A 26,725-nucleotide genomic window follows, 5' to 3' on the forward strand; every position below is an offset into this window, starting at 1 on the left:
AAAACTCAAATGAAAACATAAAAGTGTCACCATATTAAAGCCCCATCACAAGTGATTTGATAAATAACCAAGAATAATTTATAACTCAAATACTGCTATATGTAAATTGACAGGAAATGTATTGTTTAAAAAGTTCACCCTTCTTAAATAAAATTAACTTTTTTCCCTGAGGTATTATTAATATTTCTTCATAAATTTGCATTATCTATGGCAAATGCCCAAAGTCTTTCCAATTATCTCCAATATGTATTAATGGAAATTGAACTGGTGAGAACTTACCATATAATATAACCATGAAAAGCAATAAAGATATACAATTTGCTGTTTATTTGAACAAAAACTACATATAGTATAGCAGAAAAATAAACTAATAGCATTTTATGTATTTATACATTCCTATTATGCAAGTTCTCCTATGATCCAGAATAATACACTTTGATAATGCACTTTTAATTGCCTTGAGTAAAAGTATCCTCTTTTTTCTACTTTAGAAGCTGTTGTGAAAGCAGAGTAGCATCTGCTGAAGAGACAGAAACCAGCCCCAGAGGTGTCACAGGAAGGCACCAGCAAGGACATTGGTCTTTGATTTGATTCAGCAGTCCTGTCAAGTATAAATGTAAGTGTGAGGAGCAACAGAGGGCAGGGCAGTGGTCTGGGTGGTCCACAGGTAAAGCTGCAGATCGCTGTCCAGGAGCACAAGGGCCCTTGGCAGATGCTCAGTGTCTAGCCTGCCTGCATGTCCTGTCTCCCATCCCTATCCCCATCGTTGCAAAAGCCTTGAGACCATTGCTACTAATATTAGGTTTTCAAATCCCCTGTAGTAAAATACATGTGCAGAGTGTGATCCTAGCTGATGTTTAAGTCTAGGCATGTTGAATAGAGTCTTAAAATAATCATTTCCATAGAACTTGACTAGGTATCCAAATGTTCACCAGATGCTAGGAGTTAGATTTTGCAGAGGAAAATTGCGAACTTAAGCTTCTTTTCATGATTCAGCAGAGGGTTTTAAGTAATAAAAGATCTGGAGATTTGTAACATAAATAATTCCAGTGCAAATGGGAAAATTAAAATAATCTTATCATCTCTCAGTCATGTCTATATATGTTTTTCTACCATTATCATATTTCTCTTAATTGGGCCAACTTTTTTTCTGGCTGATATTTTATAGTTTTAAGTTATGAGCTGTAATGAAGAAATGATTCCTTTCAGACGACTGAAGTGATATGTACTAAATTTTCCTAAAAACAATCTAGGATGAATGAAACAGAGCATGATATGACGGAAATGGTTTTCTTTGTATGTGGTATTGAATATACTCACAGCGAAAAATAATAATAACAGCATGCCAGAATCCCTTTTATTCCTTAATTGATCTCTCAGCAGAAGCAATAAAAACATAAAGTACATCATTAACTTTCAAACTTTGATGGAAAAAAAAAAAACCACAACATACCATCCATTTCTGACAAGTAGACATTATCTCATAGTATCCACAGCCATCCTATGCTTATTACTATTGCCTGGTCTTAAGTGTGACTTTTGGACACACGACTCAATATTTCCTAATATACAATGGTTTTTATAGTCTATTTAATTTTATTTCATAATTAAAAGAATGAATTGCTAAGATTCCCCAGATTTTTCTTGTTCTTTTTGGGGCGGGGTGAATACCTGAACGAAAGGAAAAGCACAGCATTTAGCCCTATCATTAATCCCTCATTGACTGCATCCTGTCTAGAATGCATCCATTTAGAGTTCCTGGAGAAATGCAAATACATTAATGATTTTACTAAGGCATTACATTTTTAATATAGGTACCACTAATTATTTTGGCTGGATTCCATCAAAGCCAGATGTTCTCCAAATGAAATATTTATAATGCAAACCCAGGGAATAAAAAATACATGCTCATCGAAGCAGCAGATTATAGCACTCGTGGATATTAGAAAAACTGAGGAAAGAGGCATGATGTGGGTAACAGCCATAATGTCAGAGTAAGCCTCTGAACTCAACCCAGAGAAACTTTGTAATTGTTGCAACCAATGATAGGCTCGGCTTCTGGATTTCTTGTAACAAAATCTTACTGCCAAGGGCATTGATGAGCTCTCCCAGTAAAAAAAGTATAATAATAATGTTAAACTAAATCATAAAAATGCAGAAGGTGGTTATTAAAGGGCAGAGGAGAGAAATTGCTTGTAAAGTTCTGGTGGAAATACCAAAAATACATTTTATTGAACTTTTAAGAAATTAAGCTCTTTGTTTTTAAACTAGGGTGCAAAAGCAATAAAACTTAAAGGCCATTCAATAAACTATTTCATTCAATGGTCAACAGCAATGATTCAGCAAGTAAAAATAAAAATCACATTTATTCAACATGGTCATCAATTCAGGCAGGCCTGGAGCTTACAAATGATAAGTTTGTCAGTGAAAATAACCAGCTGAAAGTATTTTTTAAATGAATTTTGATTGAAAAAAGAATAAAGAATTTTTTGAATGTACACCTTTTTCTTAGTGAAAATGGACTTGGTTTAACTTGACATAGTATAAAACTCTTAATGTTTTATGTAGTTTATTAAGTTCTATGAAGAAATGTATTTGAAACAAATGTAGATAATGACCAAAAAAGCTTAAATATGAACACCATGATAGGCATACAATTAAGAAAATGGAAATAGATCATGATAACTAATCTTTTGCATGCCCTCCAAAAGCACAGAATGTAACTTTTTAAATTATTTTTAATAATCTAGAGTTTTCTTTCTGATCCTTTTACCTTCCAAAAATATAGATTCCTGAATGATAGAACATAGACATTTTGGTAGAGAGATTATATATTTTCCTCAAGTTAAATAACATATACCTCTAAGTAACAATGATCATAAAAACAAGCTTTTTGCTCATTAAGATACCGAATGTGCCTTACACATAGTATGTACTAAATAATATGGGTTGAACTGAATTATTCCCATTTTTTGTTCAGCTATTAATGTGTCTCTTGGATTTACACTAGAGAGGTGGTGTCCCACACATGGGAATTAATGAGCTACATCTGTAACCAAAAATATCCACGGAAAACCTGTTGAATTGATCCATATCTGTTTTATTAATCAAGCCCACTACGGAAGGGCTTTCTTGTGGTTGTACTACACTTTGGAAATAAATAGAGTGGGGAAACCACAGTTCATTTTAAAAGTTGTTTGAAACTTTGAAGAACATGGGATTTTATATTATATGACAGCAATAAACTCCAATTTTTGATGACTGTAATTCTGAGTATATAAGTATATAAATATTCTGTACATATAATTTTACTGCAGAACATTATGACTGTGGCCAAGAAGACCCTTACTGTTCAATATGGAATTTACTTGTTACTGCCACTGTCTTCCTTCCTCGATTTTTTAAAATAAAAAGACTTAAAAATAAAAAGAAATTTTAAAACTAGCTTGGTATGAATAGCCTTTAGCTGAAGCAGATGGCTGGAAGTCAGAAGCCCCAGATTCTATCCTTCATTCTCCTACCAACTTGGAATGTGGCCTTGGGCAAGTCATGAGAGTAAATCTACAACAAAAGAGCTAATAATGCTTTACATGTGTATGGTGTTTTATGATCTAACAGAGCACTTTCACATACAATATCTTATTTAATCTTCCCCGCAGCTTCCTGAAAAGAGTATGGCAGTTATTAATGATCCCCATTACAAAGAGGAGGAATTTGAGACCCAGAGAAACTAAATCACTTTTTCAAGTCAGGAACAGTCATAGTCTAAGATTCCCGGCTGGTCTTTGTCTTTCCTCTACACCACATTGCCACCCTCTGGCACCTCCAATGGTGGCAAAGCAGGAATGACTATAGCTGCACTGTTCAATATGATAGCCACTAACCACATTCTGGTACTGAGCATATGAAATGTGGCTAGTCCCAATTGAGATGTGCTGTGAGTGTGAAATATACACCAAATTTCTAAGACTTGGAATGAAAAACAGAATGTAAAATGTCTCATCAATACTTTATATATTGATTGCATGTTGAAATGATATTTTTAATATTTTGAGTTAAATAAAAGTAATAAATATAAATATATTAATAAATATTACCAAATATGGTTTAATAAAATTAATTTCACCTGTTTCTTTTTACTTATTAATATGATAATAAAAAACATAAAGTTGATATTTGACTCACATTGTCCCTATGCGACAGCACTGACCAGAGGATTCCACTGTTCAGAGCCCACATACTAATTTCACAGTACTGGACTTGTTTATGTACCTGGCTTGATGTAGTTGATACAAATTCCCTAAGATGCTGTCAAACAGAGGGCAAGGTAGATTAGCAGCAATGATTTGGGCATTCTCACACATCTTCCACATGCAGGAAAAAATCTGGCTTCATTAGTTGATTCCCCAAATTGCTCATTCATTAAAAGGGTCCATTTTATACCATTGAATACTTGAGAGACTTAGAAGTAAAAGTGCTATGGCAAGAACTATAAATTAGTATGGCTCTATAGCACTCTTTATTTTCAAATATGTTCCCATTAAACATTATGAATGAATGAGACATTAAACTGTTAGGCTGATATATACTATGTAAAATAATAATTGTATATAACTTTGTTGTACAGTATGTTTTATTCTACCTACAAAGTCATTAAGATATTTTACATACAATCCCTAAATAAATAGCTTATTTCTGTTATGGAACAATCTAACTGAAAGTCCTCAGGAAAAATGAGTTCTTATTTAGAAGAAAAAATATGTATAGTAAAAGATAGCACAGATAACTAAAATCTAGCATCTATTTGGCAGTTATTATGTGGGCTCAAGTACCATGCTAAGAGTTACACCAAGGTTCTCTCACTTCATCTTTACAGGGCTTTGAAAATCAGCAAGAGGGAACAGAACCAAAGGTCTTAACCACTACTGCTTCTTATTTCAAAGCAATTTAAAATCATAACTCAACCTATCATGACAGTATAAGAATATTTGGAATTGATTTTATTTTATTCATTTAAGCTCCACAAGCATCTACCTAGAAAATGCAATGGATCAGTAACAGTTCTAGACACTGAGGGAATATTGAGCAGTAAGACCAGAGCTCTACCCTCAAAGAGAACACTGATTGATAGGTTTATGAACATGCTTTTGAAAAATGCATACTTATGACTAAATAGAAGGGGAGTCACTATTCATGTTCTAAAGGGTTTCTTTATGTTTCAATAGAAATCTTTATAGTGCTATTCCTGTTTGTTAAAATTTACCGATTGTTCATAAAGCAAAGGTCTTATGTAAAAAAAAATTAAAAAATAAACTACATAGTTTGAATTTCAGAGGTTTGCTTTCCTCCATTATACTCACTTGGAAGAAGAGGTGCTGAAATTACCATAAATATTTTCTAGAACAAGGAGAGATTAAAGCAAACAAACAAAAGGAACCTAAATCAAAATGGCTCTAAGAAAATCACAAAATAATGAAAACTAAAGAGTTTTATAAACTTTTATACAATAATAGTGATAAGTTATCTTTGAAGGTAGAGATTTAAAATTATGCATGAGTTAACTATATATTAATTGTTTAAAGAATATTTCAAAATAGAATGTATAACTTGTTGCCAATTTCTTTTTCTTTTTTTCTTCTTCTTTTTTTTTTTTTTTTTTTTTTTGAGACAGAGTCTTGCTCTGTTGCCAAGGCTGGAGTGCAGTGGCATGATCTTGGCTTACTGCAACCTCCACCTCCTGGGTTCAAGCAATTCTCCTGCCTCAGCCTCCTGAGTAGCTGGGACTACAGGTGCACACCACCACACCTGGCTAATTTTTGTATTTTTAGTAGAGACAGGGTTTCGCCATGTTGGCCAGGCTGGTCTTGAACTCCTGATCTCCAGGAATCCGCCCACCTCAGCCTCCCAAAGTGCTGGGATTACAGGCGTGAGCCACTACACCTGGCCCCAGTTTCCTAATGTTCATGTTTACCTAGAATTAAATAAAAAGAAAATATTAATAGCCAACTCTGGGTGGCAGAATTTTAGACAGTTTTGTGCCCTCATGTATACTCTTTTGTAAATTTTTCAAAATAAATATATTGCTTTTATAATTGGTAAACAGAAAAAATATTGTAATTGACTCCAAAATCGATAGGTGATAAAGACAAAATTGTCCAGGGGGAGTAAAATGCAAATTTTGCTCTCAATCACAAAATTTTTTAAAAAAAATAATAAATGTAATAGGTTCTTCCTTCCAGGTGTTATTGCCCTTTCTTTGATTCAATATAAAGCAACCTGTAGGCTATTCAACTTCTCTAGACAAGAAAGGTTAAAAATTGGATTGAATTTTCAAGATTTTCTTGAGAAAGCATTTCACCTGCAGCTATGAACATGAGTGTAAAGATCAAAGTTGTAATACGGGCTGGTAAAGCTGAAAGTTGTTATTGTGGCAATCAGAAAAGTAGAGCATCATTAAAGTGTGCCTCTTTCACCTTAAAACATAAACTGGCCATCAATCATTTCTAATGGCATCTACTTAAAACTGGCCTTATTATTGGCTCCTAAGTGTGTAAAATGTCAGGTGGAAATACATAAACACATCTTTGAGCTGGATAGAGTCTCAGTGATCCTAAAAAGTGAAATATAGAGCTATTTTAGAGATGCCATTTAAAAATTTATGGAGAGAGATTTGGTCTTATAATTTCTTTCATGAATACTAAAATTTTACTACAAAGAAAATTCAGAAATGAGTTATTTGTGCCATTTAATCATTAAATCATAAATCCACAGACCATTAGAGCTGGAAGGGGCCTTCTAGATTATCTCCTCCAATGCCAATATTTTGCAGATGAGAAAGTAGGACCAGAAAATTTATTTTCTCAGGGTTAAGCATGGTGGCTCACACCTGTAATCCCAGCAATATAGGAGGCCAAAGCGGGCAGATCACCTGAGGTCAGGAGTTCGAGACCAGCCTGGCCAACATGGCGAAACCCTGCCTCTACTACAAATACAAAAATTAGCCAGGTGTGGTGGTGGGTGCCTGTAATCCCAGCTACTTGAGAGGCTGATGCAGGGAGAATTGCTTGAACCAGGCAGGTGGAGGTTGCAGTGAGCTGAGATCGCACCACTGCACTCCAGCTTGGGCAACAGAGCGAGACTGAAAAAAAGAAAAGAAAATTTATCTTCTCAGAAAAAAGTAAAATCACTCAAAAATATCTTAAAGAATCCAGAAATATCTTGAATCTTACCGACGAAAAATTAGATATTTTGAATCCTACTAGAACTTTAATTATAACTCAAATTTTTAGTTTGGTTGTGGGCAGTCCTACGCAATGAAGGAAAGACGCTAACAGTGACTGTGGAAAGCACATTCACAATGAACACTTATAAAGTTAAAACTAAAAATAAAACAGACCAATGATTTCAGACCAGGTTATTCATTCATTACTCAGCTTCCTTTCTTTAGTGAGTCAAGCAATTGAAATGAGCGTTCTTAGCCACTTTTAAGACACAATTCTTCTATTATGATGAAAAATTGGCTACTTCTAAAGTTGCTGATATGCTGAAGAATAATGGGACATTCATTCTTTGAGTTAAAAAATCCAAATTATTGCCAAAATCCTCCTGATTTAATGCATTTATGAAAATATGCTTATAATAAAATTATATATATTAAGACTATACTCCTCATCCCCTGCAAATAGATACTTACTTTGCATTATGGACATCCTGGAAGAAGTAAACATGAAAGCTCTTTTTCTAAGTTTAATGTTGGTCTAAGAAATGGAAAATAGTAACACTTGGTTTTAAGGAAACTAGCACAGTGTGGACATGTTCATTGTCATCTGTAAAGTAGAAATAAGATTAGACTCTTGCAAAATCATTTAAGAATTAAATCAATAATAGATATAAAATGGTTAGTACAGGGTTTGGTCATAGTTAACATTTAATAAGTCCCAGCTATTAGTAGTAGTGGTAGTAATATTATTATTATTTATAACATGATCACTCTTCCACTACTCCCTTCCCTTCAAGCAAAACTCTTGTGATTCCCCTACACTATTTTATGGCTCCATGTGCTTGTATATTCTGATCCCTCTCCCCAAATGCCCTATCCTGACTTCTATATCTGCTGAACTCCTACTTATCACCCAAGGTCAGCTCCAAAGTTTTTTCCTCTTACCTGCGTTACCTAATCCCTGATTGCACTCACCTATTTCCCATGGTTGTCTGCATATATCCCTCTCCTATCAATTGAGATGATGACTTTTACTTGATTCTCCCTCACACCCCCCACATGCCCCCCCACACACACCTGCATGTACACATATGCACACACTCTGGACTACAGTGAATTCATCATACTCAATTTTGTATCATCATAGAAATGTCTATTGAAATGAACAAACTCCTGCATAAATAAATGACTTTTTAATTTCATGAGTAGGTATCAGGCTAGAATGTGCACCTAGTGGCCTCAGTTTAGAGGGGGAGAAGGGGAGATGGGTATATGAGGAAAGCTGGGACATGCAACTCACCAGCCCTGGAGCCCGGCTCTGCCACATGCCTACTGCTATGACTTGTAGTAAATCATTTAACTTCTCTGGACCTCAGTTTTCCTTCTCAGCAAAATGGGAGGACTGGGCAAAATGTTATCTGAGGACCCTTCCAGCACCAACCTTTATATATGATGCTATGCACTGGTTTATCTCAATGGTTCTCAAACTTTAGCAGACATCAGAATCACCTGGAAGGCTTATTAAAATACTGGTCAGCAGATCTGATGGGGCCCAAGAACTTGCATTTTTAACAAATTGCCAGATGATGGTGAGGCTGCTGGCAGGGGGACCACACTTTAAGAACCACTAACTGATCTTCTTGACACAGGATCCTGACACTATCCTGTTGTTATCTGGTGAAAGGCACTCCTGATATGATAAGATGCAGGCAAGTAAACCCACACTTCTGTGAGGCTGCCATCAGAAGGACTAGGTGCCTATGGGTGAGCCCCAAGGGTGACCACAGAATGAAAGCTTTGCTGACTGGAGTTTTGTTAAAGGCTCACTTTGTGGGAAAGAAACTGCCTGACTTCTCAATGCTATAGGGTATAGAAAACACTGACGCCAGGGTTGGACCCATCAGTTAGTACCGCTGCAGCTGAAGTCGCATGGATCACAAGTGCCATCTAGTGATGACTTTGAATTACTACATCAAGAGACTACAGAATGAAATGCTACTTTTTCATTTAGAAGCTGCTTTTTTTCTACACAAAACTATGTTCAAAATGAGATCCCTTAAGGATAAAGTCTAATGTGCTCTGGTCTTATCTACATTTGTATCTCAGTACTATGAAAATAAATACATATATAGTACTTACTATGTGCTAGGCATGGTTCTATGCTTTATATATGTTCAATTATTCACAGCAAACCAATGAGATAATACAAATTTTCCCATTTTGGAGACAAGAAATAAAACTACAAATGTACAAAGCAATGAAAAGACTTGCTTGAGGTTGCCCAGTCAGTAAAATGGTAGAGCTTGGACTGAACCTAGACAGCTACTGGGAAGATAACTACACTAACCAGTCTCTCTTATATCAATTTAAAACATAGTTGCTGAAACAATTAGTACTTGTAAACTGTTGTCAGTTACAGATATGGGTTCGCAAAATTTTATTAAGTATACACTGGATAAATAATTTTTTTCTGATCCTTCCAAATGAAATCAGCTTATATCCAGTAATTAAAGAAATGTTTCTACCTACAGAAAGCCAAATGCAACAAAATGAGCACCAACTTGGATTAAGATTTGGAATCATTTTTCCACCTGCTATACAATCTTAGACAAGTCACTTAGATCCACTTTTTCATCTATGAAATAGAAAAAATAAAACCATAGTTTACATAGTTATGTAATTCCCAAAAATGTGGTTTGGGGGTTCTGTAAAGTCAGACTAAATTTTAGAGTAGCTGCTCAAGTTATCCACTGAATGCGATCACAAGAGCAAAGAGGGAGATCATGGATAATAACTATACTGTTTTTTTTTTCAAATTGTCTCTCATGTGTGAAAGAAGCCAGGACAAGAGATTTGATCTCCTGGTCTATCGTCCATAAGTGCTAGCGGTAAACAATAACACACATGGTGTTTGTGGGAGAATTAAAGAGCTCAATAAGAAAGATACAGATTTCCTTTATTTTTCTGAATACTGTACTTGGCCTGTGCACCTGAGCTCTGCATCCCTGCCTGTTCTCTGCCTCCCAAGGGTCCTCACCAAAGAACTCCTACAGAAAGATCACATATTTGCCAGTGGATTGAGGTTCAACCCCCTCTCACTCCAACCTTCTCTTACCAGAGATCTTGGATTTAAAAACCAGGTCCCTGATAATCCTTTTAGCTCCTTATCTAAAACATCTCAGTTACCAAATAATTTATCTCAATAGACCAAACCAGAGTTATCAAACCAAAGTACTACAGTACTAGGTTTCTTTGCATCTGTATATGTGTAACATGCTAAGACTTGCTGGCATCAAATTCATGGTAATGAAGGAAAAATAAACATAGACAGAGTCAGAGGACTAATGGGTAACAATTAAAATATAGTAGGGTAAACTATCAGTACATCATTTTAGTAGATTTCTTGATGTCATTTCAAGTATTTGCACATATTTAGTCACCAAAGCAACCCTAAAATTAGGCTAGATAAGCTTATTATCAACACCATTTGAGAAATAAAGATATTGACACACAGAAGTGTAAAGAAAAACAAAGGAAATTGAAGCAAAGAAACTTTAAACAACTTGAAAAAATAAGTGAGGGTTCATATATCCTAGTTATTAGGCCTATGCTTGGCCCCACAATTATAGTTTAACAATCAAATCCTGAAATAAGATGACTCCCTCTGATAGTTGAGTTTTTTAAAAGTTCTTTATACAAGTATAGTAGAAGTAAATGATTAATTAGACTTCAAGGATAGTAAACACTCCATTAATTCACTCAACCAACATGTGTTGAGAATCTACTATGTGGCTGGCACTGTTTCAGGTTGGGGAGTTTAGCAGTGAATGAGGGCAAAAATGCCATTCTACCCTTAAAGCTTACATTCTGTCTAGTTGGAGAAGAGTTGATAAATGTGAATATAAATAAATATTTAATACCATGTTGATCATGAAGAAAAATCAAATAAAGGAAAGGGATAGAGAATGATAGGATGAGGGATGCTGTTTTAAATTGAATGGTCAACACAAGCCACTCTGAGGAGGTGACATGTGATCTGAGATCTGAAGAAGGCAAGGCCATGCAACACAACGATCTGGAAGACAATTCAGGCAAATGGGAAGTCCCAAGGCTGAGAACCAGTTTGGCTTGTTGCAAGATGGCAAGAAGACCACTGGCCAGAGCCTGGTAACTAAAGAGCAGATGGTGTCAAAGAAGAGAGCGGAGCCAGATCACTTAGGTCTTGCAGGCTGTGGAGGGGAGTTCAGAGTTTACATGAACTGGGGTGGGGAGCCACAGGTGGATTTTGAACAGAGTGACAGGATCTGGTCTACTTCTTTAAATCATTACTCTGGTTTCTCTGGGGAGATTGGACTCCGCACATGAATGGAGACAGGGAGGTAAGGCAGTGGTCCAGGCAAAACATGATCGGTGCCCAGTGACTCAGGATGCATTTTCATTAAAGAGATCATAAAACTTGCAGATGGATTGGATGTGTGAGAAGAAGAGATATCGAGAATGTCTCCTGCACTTTGAGCCTGAGCAACTAGATAAGTACGAATACCATTTATCAAAAGAGGGGAGCTTGGGGTAGAATCACTTTCTGAATCTTATAATCCTCTAATTGTACCAGTGAACTAGATTTGAGAATTCATTTTTGAAAGTGAAAGAGACTTTTAGTCCAAGAATCTTTAGAAAATGTCACCACCTGTTTTAGGATAAGCCATGTATAGCAATAATTATATTCTGCCACATGGAATATTTCACTCTCAGAATTCTGAACCAGACCATGGTCCTGATATGATGTAATATTTCTAAGTGTTCCTTTGTAAAAATAGTTTCAAAGACTCATGAATTATAAAATCATGCCTCCTGTTTAGGACATGTTTATAAATATGAATAATAGAAGCTTAGCTCCTAATTATTTCAAGAAGTACAAGGTAAACGTCCACAGTTCAGTTAAAAAGAATGTTAAATATCGGCCTGAGATTTATACTCTCGAGAAATAAATGTTACAGTAGAAATGGGAAGAAATGTGCTTGGTCTCTGAGCCAGTGGTTCTTTTATGGGAACCAGGGTCTTCAATTTCCAGGCAGCTATGCTGTGCTGAACTTGGACTCAAAGATTTGGGGACAGTACCATCACATCACCTAAGCATGATCAAGAAAACATTCACTTTGGGGATACAAATGTCTTAGCCAAAATCAGCAGTAAATCCAGCATAGAGCCAAAACTATGTAAACAGTAGTGTAAAGATCCATATGCAGGGAAAACTGAAGGATCACTAAATTCCAAGGAAATGTGGTTTCTCTTTCAGTCCCTACTTTTTACAGAGAATTCTCCTTTTAAATATTTTAGCTTCTCTGATGGATCTGAATTAGCTATGGTCATTTTTGTAGACGAAGAAGAAACGAAATTCTAATGGCATATAAACTCTAGAAAGACAGGGACTTTTCTGTCTTCTTGCTGTATCCCCAGCAATTAGAACTGCACCTGGCAAATAGTTGGCATTCAGCAAATCTTTGTTGAATGAAGAAATAAATAAAGAAAAGCTTGAATAAATTGCTGAATTTAAAGGGGAAAAATAAATTAGACAGGAATCTTTTCTTTCTACTTGTTTTTATATCAAAATTCATTTTGTCAGGTGAAACCTAATAAAAATGTTGGGAGAAACTTTTCTTCCTCAGGGTGCAACTCTTGTCTAATACACTCTTTCTCTGGTGTCACAGTTAACCTCTTGTTGACCATTCATGACATTGACTAAGCATTAACAGATTTTTATCTTAGGTTTCTACAGATTTTATGGGGTCTACATTTCTCACCCATTCTTCATACTCTTTGTTGGGGAGCACTGCCGACCTGAAAAGTTAAACAAATAACTACATAATTGTCAGGCTGGTAGCCCCAAAAGATGACTTCTTCTGACTGCCTTATTAATTCTGTCTAATCTTCTAAGATCCATGTCTAAGATTCTAGCCTGACTTAAACTTATATCAGTTCATTTACCTTTATCAGTTCTGACCTCATGCTCAGGGCTGGCCTTTTTTCCATCACCATCATTTTATCTGCCGTAGCTATTGAGTACCTATGGATGAAAACTAGTAAAGAGATAAAAATGAGAAATGAAGAAGGAATTGAATGGGATACATCTGTTCCCAAACTAAGGCCCTTTTCAGAAAGTATTTAATGAGAAAACAGAAGCCTCACATTTTTACAGCATAGAATCTAGACTGGATTTTAGAGACTACTGTCACTCAGCCTGATCAGCATGAATCTATCCTTGTATCAAGTGTTCCTTGAGATCTTTGAATCCAAAACCTTTTAAAATTTGTATAAGTTATTCTAAAGTGAGAAAATAAATAGAATAGAATACATTCTTTTAGGTTGGTACCAAAGTAATCATGGTTTTTGCCACTACTTTCAATGGCAAAAACTTACTTTTGCATCAAGCTAATAGTAGAACATTACAGAGAGATAAAATAAATCTTTCTCATCTTGCCTTTTGGTGACATCACACTTTAAAAATAGGTATGAGCAGGAGCCCAAAGGAGGAATTTCAGTTAGGCTAATCTGCTTACAAGTAGAATGTCTTCCAGGATTCAAGAACTTTTGGCAAACATTAGTTAGCACATTCTTACTAAAAGGTAAAAACCTTTTTTTTCTTTGTCAGGTTTTAAATGACACTTGAGAGGGAAACTCTCCAAACCATAGCCAAAAGCAGGTTAATCCAACTTCCCCCAGCCAGCTCAAGATCAATGAAAAAGTTAGCCCTGAGGATTTCAGGATGTTAATTGTGAAACATAATTCCATTACATTTATGGCTGTATAAACTGAGCAGAGCTCCTCTTGAATATTATGAGGTGTTCTTTGCAGTGCGGGCAATTGGTTATACTGGATGCTGTAACAGACACTGTATTGAAAAGAACCACAGTTTAATCACAACCTGTTCATTAGGACTGTGGTTCTCAATCTTTATGGGACATAAAAATCAACTAGAGCATGCTTGTAGAAAATGCAGATGTCTGGTCCACTCCCCAAGCCTTTCTAATCACGTTCCATGTAGAGAAGACTGGGAACCAGGAAGGCAAGTGAGTAAGATACAAGTCGTCTGTAAACCACACATTGAGAAATACTTCACTGAAGTCTGATTTGAGCACCTTGAAGTCAGGTCTCTCTCTTTATAAACCTTAATTCCCTGCACCTACCACTGAGACTGGAACCTGGTAGACACTCAATGAATATTTAGTGAATTCAAAACAATTAGCATTTATAGATGCCAGGCACTGTTCTAAGCACTCTTACACCTACTAGCTCATTTAGTCCTTATAATAAAGGACTATTATTGGCCTTGACACTTGCTGAACACTCTGCCTGTACACTGTCCAGAGAGTCATATGGCTGGCTTCTTTCAGCTGCCACCTCCTCAGGAAAACCCTTCTTGACAGCCCATCTAAAGTTGCATCGATCCTACTCCCAACCCATCACAAGAGCCTGTTCCTTTTTTTTTTTTTTTTAAGCAGTTACCTCTATCTAAAATTATTTTGTTTGGTTTATTGTCTTGCTCCCTTCACTAAAATACAAGCTCCACGAGAACAGGAATCTCACCAATCTTATTTGTCACTGTCTAGAAGTACAGTGCCTGAATCACAGTAGACGGTAAGAAAATATTTGTTAAATTAACGCATTTAGCAAATGCATAACAAATGAAAAGCAAAGGAGTTGTATTTGCTATGTAATTTCTCAGTTCTCTCAGAGCTTCTAAAATTTATAAGGCTAAAAAGCGACAGAAAGACTTCTATCCTAGAAATATCCTCGAAATGATTTCCTAAACTACCCTGTCCCAAGTCATAGCATAAACATGAGAAAAAGGGAAAACTACATAAGGGCTAAAATATCTGGGTAGATTTTTCATTCTATGATTCAATATTTTGCTTGAAATGAACTCTAAGGACATCAGACACATCCATGTTCAAACATAAGTAAAAAACACATGCCAAGATCAAATGTACAAGATTTTCAGATTAACCAATGTTTTTTTAGACACACAATGACTCTGCTTTATTAGTTTGAAAAGCTGTATCTACATGACACCAAAAGAGCTAGTTAAATCAATAAAACTCAAGCCAGTTGTTTCAACCGTAAAAAGAATAGATAGAACAATTCACTTCAAATGATGACTGTGCCAAACTCATTGATTGTATTGCTTTGTGCCAACAAAATCATCCTCAGGAGCTGACTGGCTGTAGGATTGGGAGAGAACATTTTAAATGGGTTTCTCCTACCGTGTGATCATGGTTCTTTGAAAGGGGCCACTTGGCTAACTAAACCCATGTAGTATTTCTACCATGGACAATCACATCACTCTCTTCCTCTTCTTTATATATGTTTTTGAGTCTCAGGCAAATGAGAGTAAGGCCTAGGAATTGCTGCTATATGAAGCAATTTTTACCACTTCTACTAAAATGTCAGACAGTGAATATTGTCAGTGATGTTGTTGGATGGAAAACACTCAAAATCAACTAGAGACTCAAAAAAAAAAAGTTTTCCTTGTTTTATTTTGAGAATGTCTTTTCACTGTGCTCATGAGGGAGTTGGCCAGACCTGGGTTGGCTTCATTAGTCATCTCAGAGCACGTGAATACATCATAGAAAAATCTTTCCATCTTTGAGGAATTCCTGGTCTCCAATCACATTCATTTCAGTCAGTCATTGAGGCTTAGCATGAAACTTGGAAGTACCAAAATAAATGGAGAAAAAGAGGCAGAGGGAGGAGTACAAACAGTGAGGTGGCTCTACTAGGCAAAGAAAAGATATTTTCTTTGCAAAGAACTTCAGCTAGAAAGAATTTTGCTGCCCCCTCTCCCGCAGAGAAATATTAAATATTTAGTCAGAATATTTTTAAAGACAGATAGGAATTTTTTTATTCTAAAAATGTCCAAGGACAATCTAGTCGAGAATGAACATAAATTCTATGTCCACAACCCAAACCCTCAAAACCATCTGAGTTAACTCAAAGCCAGGTTTAGCACATTTTGCTTACCATTTTCTGAGCTAAACATGATTTGGATTACAAATTTCTCTGACATTCATGTGTAGACCTGAGAGACTCTGTCATTTCCTTATCAGAAGCAACAGGAGAAATTCTAACTATGAAGACTCACAGAGATTTATCGCCTCCATTCCCAGCCTGACATTTGGCTCAGCACAGAGGGTAGGCAGCCAAAAAGAAGTCCTCTGCTAAGGTATGAAGGGAATTGGCTGCTTGCAAAGTCCAGACTTGGGAGTAACACAAACAGGGCTTTTACATAGCCAGCAAAGCCTCGTCTGTTTGAAGTCAGATCAGTTGATTTCTTGAACATTTCAAATAAGCAAAATTCTGCAGAAAATAGGAGCCAGATGAATTTTTAACTCAGGAGTTCCTTGGAAGAGGTAGAAAATAGTCAAAGAATGTCTTCTAGTTTCACATTTGCTCTCCCAATAGACTTACTCTCCAGAACTATACCCACATGACATGTATATAGAAACAATGATTGAATAAACTTGGGTAGAATTTTTCTTATTGAAATAAAAAAGGAAACACTATACGTCTGATATAAATATATACCAATTTCTCTTAAAATACTACACTGATTTTGAAGGAGCTCCAAAACACATACCATCTATTGTGGACCTGGCACTGTCTTGGCCATTTTTGCAAACCTCAAATGCTAGTTATTATTTTCATGGTACACCTAAAGAAACTGAGGTTTATGGTGATTCTGTAACTTGGCAGAGGACACAATGATTGTAAATGAAGAGACTGAGATTGACTCCTCAAAGGAGTCCCCAGCTGATTCTCGGAGTTGAAATTGAAATGGAAAGAATCAGATTTCTAAGACTAAGTTTCTTCTCTACTTGCTATTGCTAGTTTGCACCTCCTTGCACATGATACAGGAATAAATTCGCAGCCTGTGTTGAAGCTGTAACTACTAGGTTAGCATTAGTCAGGCAGTCGTGTGTATGTCAGGAATGCTACCTCGCCAAGCAGGAGCAGCCTGTGCCCAAGTTTCCCCAGGAACAATAAGGGGACAAAAATGGAGTCCTTCCCTCTCTCCAATACTCTCTGACTTTAGATATCTAGATATCTCTGGCTTTAGATATCTAGAGAAAACACGTGGAACATGAAAAGAAGAAAACAGACACCCTCTCATATCTAGTTGTTATCTTGTTAACACCTTGTTCTTTGTACTTGTGACTTTTACAGAAGATGAAATACTTTTTTCTCTTAATTTCACATATGCTGCTCAGAAGCCCCCAGGTTTCGTGGAATTTTTATTAAGAATTCCAGCTATTCCAGCAATAAATTTTAGACACCACAGCTTTGGCTGACAGAGAGGCGATACATACCATGTTTGGTACAACTGACCTCGAGGGATTTTTCTCTCTGCTTTTTCTTCTAGTGAAACTGTCCCGTTATTGGTTTTTATTAATATGATCATATTTTCCCTTCTCAGAAATATCATTTTTGAGATAAGGAAATAATAAAAATGGTAATAGATAGTCATCGCTGGTATTTTGTTGGCTCTCCTCTGCTCTTGTATTTGAACTGGCTGCTCTGTTTCTTGAGCACTTTGATACCAGCAAAGAAAATCACGCACATTTTAGAGTGGGCTTTTTAATGTGTATCTATGTTAATCAGGCCCACTCCTAACATTTGTCATGCTTTGGGCAAAAGTACAAATAAAGGTCCAGATACCATACTTAAATACTTAAAAGTTATCAGTTGAGTTAACAAACTGCTGAAAAAAAATTATGTTCTATCCTTCTGCCTTGTCAGTATGTCTTCATATCAAACTGGGAGGTAAAGTTCAAATTTTCAGACTCTTTGGAGTTCTGAATGCGAAGATGCAGGGAGACCAGCCTGCTGCTGAGTTCTTTTGTTCCCACCCTCAACTCTGCCATGGACCACAACAGATTTCACAGCCGTGCATGTGAACATCCCATTCACACAGCAAAACTCTATCCACAGCCTCCAGCAAACAGCTGTTCCCTAGCCCCACGTTGGTCCTAGGCTTGCACCCCAGTGATACAGTGTATGTCAAGAGGCAGGACCCTGAACAAAAGCCTGTGCAGACATTGGAAAGGGTTTAAGATCATCTGCACAGAGAATTCCAGGATCCTGTGCATCCAGAGCATGGTCGAGGAGTGTGGGCTCTGCATGGCACAATCCTTTGGCTTCTCACCCCATGGCAGCTGGGGGAGACATGGCTGGAGGACAGTCAGACCAAAGGCTCCTCTTGGCCCAACCTGGGTAGTACTTGGAGTTAATGTCCCCTTTGTTGTAATGAATAAGTGGGAATCAACCTCTTTAACTGCACGCTTTTCATTCATACCTTCTAGGTGGCAGAGAAAGGTATTTCAAAAGAGATTTGGAACTAGAAATTCAAGATCCCTAGCTTCATATAAGGCAAGATATCTGCACCTTGGTATCACTGAGGATTATGCAACTTGCTCTTTGAATTGCAAGTGCAGTCATCTGATTTCCTGCCCCAGTTTCCAATGGTCCAAAGCCAATGAAGGAACAGAGCCTGTTATATATTCCAAAGGAGACATCATATCAATGAATTATTATCTAACATAGAAATAACTTTAATTAAGAGGAGAGAATACAAGCTCATATTTCATTGTCATAAATTTCTTTAGAAGACAAAATAAGCAGAAGTCAGAGAAATGTACTCTGGGAGATGAGAGGGAAGGATGGGTTCCTTGGGTTTACATTTGTTCTAAGTAAGATAGGCTGTGCACCTCCTGCCTGTCTAAACCTCTGAATCCACTCCTGCCTCTACCAGTAATGATAACAATAATAATAACAGTTAATACCGACATCACACTTACTTCATGCCGGACATCATTCTAAACACTTTACATGCATATACTTATTTAATCTGCATTAAAGTCCTATGAGGTCAGTATTATTATTATTATCCTCATTTTCTGGAAAAGGAAAATGAGGCACAAAAACATTTTTGGAAAAAAAAAACAAACTTTCCCTAAAGTCACGTAGGTAATAGTGTTCAGAGCTGGGGTTTTAACTCAGGCAGTGTGGCTCTACAATCCATGCACCCAGTACCATGTTCTGCTTCCTGAGGTGGTCTACCACCCAAGGACTAGCCAGCTCAGCCAATTGGTCACCATCTACTCTGCCGTGATTCCCCAAGTAACCATGCATTTGACCCCAGTAGTTGGAGGCCTCACCTAGAAAAACTGTCTCTTTGGCTGACCTGAGATTTCTTGCTTTCACCTGGGGTGATCTACCACCCAAGGACTAGCCAGCTCAGCCAATTGGTCACCATCTACTCTGCCAGGCTTCCCCAAGTAACCATGCATTTGACTCCAGTAGTTGGAGGCTTGACCTAGAAGAACTGTTTCGTTGGCTGACCCAGGATTTCTTGCTTTCTCTGCGGGAAGGACAGCCTCCTCCTCCTCAGGCCCAGTGACTATCACCCACCAGAGGCCTGGAAAACCATATCACCCCCAAATTCTCTTAACACCTAACTGAACTTTTTATATAGAAGCTTTGTGCATGAGAATTTTCTTATTTTCTTGTCATAAGGTTCACAAAACATTAGAGATTGTGCCTTATTTTTGTTTCCAATTTACAGTAGAGTTCTTTGCATGTAAGACGTATCCAGAGATTTCTTAATAAATAAAGTCCTGCTGTATTCTTCAATAACTCTGAGTTTTAATCTGGCAGCTCAATGAATATAAAGAGCAGAACAACATTAGTATAAAATTTCAAATTCAATTATGAGTTACATGAATATGAAAAGTATTTATGTGCCCCTGTACATATATGTGTGTGCGTGTACACCACGATGTATTCAATATTCAAAGTTCCCATTCAAACAAGTAATATGTTGTTAGTAGTTAAGTGCTTAGAACCTGGAGGTAGATTCCCTGAGCTCAAATTCCAGTCCTGTTACTTACTGACTGTAGGATTTTTGACATGCTATTTAAAACCTCTGTGCCTTGAATGCCACATAGATAAGTAAGAATAATTATGGTAGTAGCTTTCAGTCAAGCAGATTTTTCTTTTTTTTTTTTTTTTTTTTTTTTTTTGAGATGGAGTCTCCCTCTGTCGCCCAGGCCGGAGTGCAGTGGCGCGATCTTGGTTCATTGCAACCTCTGCAGTCAGGCAGATTTTTCTAAGAATTAAATAAGTTAACCAATATAGGTGCTTAAATCAATTAATCAATGTAAAGTGCTTTTAACAGTGTCTGGCCAATAGTAAGTTCTCCATAAATGTTAGCTGTCATGTCAAACCATCCCATAATTCAAGTATAAATATGGTACCATTCAACACATAAAATAGTTGCATTTTTTAAGGGATTGATGAAGTTGTTAACCATACTTTCTCTTTATGGTTATTAAGAGAACAGTTATTAATAATAATAGTTAACAGAAAAAAATAACAAAGATGATACAACAAGGAATAACAGAATATAATACATGCTGCATTGGCCACCAAGTGTAGGCAATGTAACAAGTTACATTATGAAATGGCTCACAGAGACATGGTCTTGGCTATCAACATTATCAGCTGATTCACTATTCCCCTCTGTCTTAAAGGAAGCTTCACCCTTCTCAGAATAACAGGAAGCAGAGACTTCAATCTTAGCTCCACTCTGGTAAACTGCTCAAACTCACACCAACCAACAGCGAGAATGAACTTCACAATCCCCAGCCAACATCCCATCCATTCAGCAAAGGGTATCTAGTAGAACAGGGAATACAATGAGAATCCACAATAATGTCGTGTTTTGTTTACACTCTACAATGAAGCCAGAGGGAATTATAGCAGGACTGCTGTATCCAAGATGTTTCAAAGTATATGCACCAGTCTAATCCTTTTTGGAGGCCAAAGTCCTTCTTTTGTGATGTTAACATTTGCTGTACAAACCCTCCCAAATTCGTCCCCAGGCCTTCTTCAAGGTAAAGCTTGGAACACTTCTTATTCTACATCTAGTTCTAGTTTACGTCATTAGGATGCGGTATTTTCTCAATATCATTCACATAAGTCAGGGATCCCTGTAACCAGAGTAATGCTCAATTGCTCCTTTAACTCCTTTTGGTCAAATCTATGTTCTTGGCACCCAACCTAAGAATGTTAACATTTCGTGGTTACTAGATGTTTTTAATACCATTCTCTTCTCTAACACAACAGATTTATCTTCTGATGCCTTATCAAAATTACTAAAATTACATTCCAATTTCAGAAAAGTGTACTAAATACCATTCAATGCAACATAAAGTGGCTGTGACCACAGGTATTTTCTTTCTTAGGCTAATATATAGTATTTATATATCAAATGTTAGCTCAACAAACCCAGGAGATATTACTTCTTTTAAGGACAATTTTGTTCATAGATATGCCGAAGGTACCAGAGCTGGTTGGTAAAAAGAATATTAATATCCTATTGGATCCTGGAACCACAGTAATGGCAAGAATACAAAGGCTATATACTGTATATTAGTCAAGCTACCCTTTATTGAGTTTCTGCTAATTGTCAGGCATCACCATTTGTTACCAAATACGATCCCCATAGGGATTATTATTCCCATTTTTCATGCTAAGATATGGCTGTGTATTCCCTAAGGTTACACAGCTGATCAGTGACAAAGCCAGGATCCAAATCCAGGTGGCTAGGACTCTGCAGCCCATAGGCTCTTTCCACCTTGCAGGCCACCTGACAGCACATGATCCCCAATCACTGAGGCATACTTGGGAAAGAAGAACTGAGACTTAACAGCTCACTCAATCCATGCACTTAAGGCTGGGAAGCAAATTATCACTACAATTATCTGGAGAAGGAAAAGTAAACTTTTATATTCTTTCCTCATTAATATAATCCTTTAACAATACTTCATTTTCCCCTAGTGTTTTCTTTGAGAAAGATATAATCAACCTCAAGGAAAAATGTGAAGCTATTAAAATTAATATTCACCATAATAATTGGACTTGAAGCCAGTACCACTGACAGTTAAAGTTGATGTCCTGGCCAGATGCAGTGGCTCACGCCTGTAATCCCAGCACTTTGGGAGGCCAAGGCCAGTGGATCACCTGAGGTCAGGAGTTCGAGACCAGCCTGACCAACATGGAGAAACCCCATCTCTACTAAAAATACAAAATTAGCCAAGTGTGGTGGCAGGCACCTGCAATCCCAGCTACTCGGGAGTCTGAGGCAGGAGAATCGCTTGAACTCGTGAGGCAGAGGTTGCAGTGAGCCAATATCATGCCATTGCACTCCAGCCTCAGCAACAAGAGCAAAACTCTGTCTTGAAAAAAAAAAATGATGCCCTCTAGGGGAGGGGGACTCTCATGATATTGCATCACAAATTTGTATAAAGCATTAACTCTTTTTGGTTCCTTCAGATATGTTGTTGCATTCTACCTTAACAATAATAAGTGTAGTACTGTGACACCTTTAAAGACATGGTGCCTCCTCCAAGCCTGAAATACTCTGTGGTTCATCTTTTCCCTATGAGTTTGATCCTACAGCTCAGAAGGTGACACTTTTTACAATACAACTTCATTCATTTTAGAGCTTGCTTTCTCTGATGATTTGGGATCTTACCTATTTTGCCACCATTTATTAATCTTAGAGCTCCTCAGACACAAGGTTTTCATTTAATATTTAACTTTGGCCCAGAGACATTTTTAAGTTTCTCCAGCCCAAGGCTTGGAAAAGAGCTAAGGAAATGTAGCCAGGAGAACTCTACAACAATATTTTTAAAACCTCATATGTCCAGATTTAAAACTACATACATTTATCTTTTCTTCAGGAACAGCAATAACTCTAAGCTGACAAGATTTTTATTAATATTCTTGGTAACAGCTGGTGGACCCAACATGTTTTTTTGGAAAAAGAAAGAAACCTCAAATACCTTTCATTCACCCATGATGACCTGGCTCAGTCCTTGAGAGGACTAGGAGCATTTCTTTCATAAAGTCACATTTCATTAGGATGAATGTTTTGCCGCAACGCAACTAACTATATTGTAGCCCATCATCACCCTTTCAGTTGATTACCAAAAAGTGGATCAACATATAAGGCATCCTGCCACTGAACCTCTGAGTCTTAACATGCAGCAAGGTATAGAGGTGTAAGATATTATAAAAGACAAAGCAAATGCCCCAAAATAAAGGAGTGAGAAGTAAAGATAATACTAATGATAATAAAGTCATATTTTTCAGAATGAGTTAGCATGAGGAACTAATACTAGAAGAATTATATCAATTTCCTGGGCCTGGAACATGAATATTGCCCATTCTCCTGTTGAAGGTGATATAAGGAGATTGTCATGAACAGTAAAATACAATGGAAGCTTGTCTGCATAAAAGTAACATTTGATTGAGATCAGTACATAACCAATCCCATTTCAAATTGAAAATAAAATCAAAATTGGCGACAGTAAGGCAAATTATTGGCAGAGTTGTAAGGGCAAAGTAAACATTCTTTTTCTCAGAAAGGTCCTACATTCCTGGATAAGGGGCTCCCATAAACTCAAACTCTTGAAAGTTAAGGAATACTGAAAGACATTTTCTTTTTTGCACAGTTGTTCCTACAATCAAGCTCCTAATCACCTGGTCTGATTTTACATGTACTAGAAGGATCACATGGGACTCACAGTTTGTAATCTGCTGATAGCAAATAGGACTGTCAGATGGTATGGGCTATTGCACACTAAGAGCTCTCATTTATGAATCACTAGCTACCAGATACTTTTCAGAGTACTGTATATGGAGAAATCTCATTTACCCTTAACAGCACCCAAATGTAATATGTATTTCTAGATATCACCATTTTACAGGTGAAGAGCATGGGGTAAGTGATTTGACCAAGGTCACATAGACCATGAGGGGCAGAGACAGCACTGAAGCTTAAGGGTCTCCTTTAGATCTCATACACATAACTCTCCTGCTATGCTGGCTGTCATACACTTACCATCTTACCAGTCAGAATTCTCAGTAAACAGCTTTCTGAGTACCTGATAGAAAATGTTAGTACAGAGCCAGGTTGGTGCAGTCCTTGGACACCATCCTCACCCTTCCTAGTGTCCCCAGTCTCTAACTCTACTGGAGGTCTTCCTCCCTGAGAGGCTATACTCTCAGAAACTCTCCATCTGCCCAGTCCTTCATTCCAACTGGTACCTTCACACTGGGACAATGGTCTCCATTAGAGAATAGGTAAAGGTTAATCTTATCAAAGTTATTCACACACATGTGAATTCTAAGTTATTCATGTGTGTGAGTGACTTCGTAGGATAACTCTATCAGAGAGTACTTGCATTTCAGAAGAGGGTTTTGTTAATTCAAATGAATCATACAGGAAAGGATTTTGTTGTTATTTGGTTGCTTTTGTGGTGCCTGTGGTATAAAGAGCACAGCATATGGAGTCAGAAAGAAGCTGAAATCCTAGCTCTGTCAATATCAGGTATGTAAAATTGTGCAAGTAACTCAATATTCTGAATCTCTGGTTCCTCATCTTATTTTTAAGTTGACAACTCTTCATAGTAGTGTTGTCACAATTAAATAAGTTGATGTATGTCTGGCACCAAACACACTGCCTGGCATATGAAGGGCATCTAATAAATGTCAGTCCTTATCCTATCCTCCAACCATTTCCTGAAGGACAAGAGCCATGGGGCTAACCCCTGACATAGACTGCCATCATTTTACCAGGGATATTGGATTGACAAGGTTTCTAGTTGTTGATAAGCGCAGACATTCTGCTATCGGCCTCCTTGGTAGCCTGCCAACTATTCATGTGCTTCTTGGAAAAGGAAACTTTTCCAAAAAGCAGGGACTTCAGAGGGCTGGTGAGACAGTGTCCTGTCATTAAAGCTTCACTAGAGATTGGCATTCCCAATATTAGCATCATGCTGCTATATGCTATAAAGGAGACAAAGTACTATCTTTTCTTTACCCATTGTAAGTTTCACTGGGACCCCTGTAACAAAAGACAGATTGGGCCAGGCACGATGGCTCACGCCTGTAATCCCAGCACTTTGGGAGGCCAAGGCGGGTGGATCACGAGGTCAGGAGATTGAGACCAGCCTGGCCAACATGGTGAAACCGTGTCTCTATTAAAAATACAAAAATTAGCTGGGTGTGGTGGTACGCACTTGCAGTCCCAGCTACTCAAGAGTCTGAGGCAGGAGAATTGCTTGAACCCGGGAGATGGAGGTTGCAGTGAGCTGAAATGGCGCCATTGCACTCCAGCCTGGGCGACAGAGTTAGATTCCATAAAAAAAAAAAAAAAAATTACAAAAGACAGATTGACAAGAGAAAATCATACAATTTCTTGTTTTGATTCAAGCTTCTACAGACAAATTTATTTAATATAAGTTATATGTGACATGGGAGCCTTCAGAAATGAAGACCCAAAGACCCAGGACAAACTTTTTTATGAACAGTTGTGCAGAAGTATGATTAGAGAACAAAAGGGTATGGTCTAGTGTTAATTAACTGGGGGTAAATGGGAACTTAGCAAGGCATGTTTGTTCAGATTCTTCGTGGCCCCTGGGTATAGGGCAGGACATGTTTGGAATGAGGGTTGTATGACCTACTTTCAGGAGAGGTAGGTCAGAGAATTCTTTTCAGGCTCATTTCAGGAGAGAAAGGCAGGAGAAGGTCAAAGCGTGACCTTCTTGCTTCTGAGGTTTTCTCAATTACCTTCACCTTAAAATACTCAGTATGCCAAGGTATCATATTGTAGGGAAGTGTGTCCTTCACGATATCAACGCCAAAATGGCCTAGCCTGCTTTTTAAAGAGATTCATCCGCATTGCCTACAAATTTATTTATTCACTCAAAAACATGTATTCATCAACTACCATATGTCAAATGTTGTGCTAAACACTTAAGAGTGCAGAAATAAATGACAGCCAGTGAATTGGGTTTCCTGATAGCATAGGTGACAATAAAAGAGAGAACGGAAAAGAGGTGTTCTACCAAGAGGTACACACATATATGCATATACATATATACTCACAAGACACAGAATCATACTCAAAGGACAGTGATTAACATCCATGGTGTCAACCATTCAATCATTTTTTTCCACAATTTTTGGAGCACCTACTATTTGCCAGCCACTGGGGAAACAGCGCGGTGATAAGATAGGCCAGGTCCCTTCTCTTGCAGAGTTTAAAAACATGGCAGAGGAGATAGGCAATGAATAAATTAAATAAGCAGGATAATTTCAGCTATTGAGAATGCTATGAATGAGGCCATGTGATAGAGAGTGACTGGGTTTGCACACTGCCTTTGCCAGAGTGGTCAAGGAAGTCTTGTCTGAGGGGACAGCATTTCACCAAGACCTGCATGACATGAAAAGGGGCCATTCATGTGCAGAGCTGGAAGAAGACCTTTTGGGCAGAAAAACAGCTTGCCCAAAGGCCCTGGCAGAACCAACTTGGTGAATCCAAAGAACAGAGAGAAGGTCAGTGTGGCCGATGCTTATTCAACAGGTGGAAATGGAATTAGG

The 26,725-nt window shown here is 37.4% G+C and overlaps 1 protein-coding gene across 8 annotated transcripts in view; it reads left to right on the plus strand.

Moving 5' to 3' along the window:
* COL8A1 (collagen type VIII alpha 1 chain) overlaps positions 1-26,725 on the plus strand; it is a 160,795-nt gene that overhangs the window by 105,838 nt on the left and 28,232 nt on the right. For all 8 annotated transcript variants that reach the window (XM_063602484.1, XM_063602487.1, XM_008975388.5 and 5 more), the window contains one exon: positions 492-616. The gene's annotated coding sequence lies outside the window, so the exon portion shown is untranslated. The remainder of the gene's footprint in view (positions 1-491; positions 617-26,725) is intronic.

The sequence above is a fragment of the Pan paniscus genome, chromosome 2, assembly GCF_029289425.2.
Source record: "Pan paniscus chromosome 2, NHGRI_mPanPan1-v2.0_pri, whole genome shotgun sequence".
NCBI classification, from domain to species: domain Eukaryota; kingdom Metazoa; phylum Chordata; class Mammalia; order Primates; family Hominidae; genus Pan; species Pan paniscus.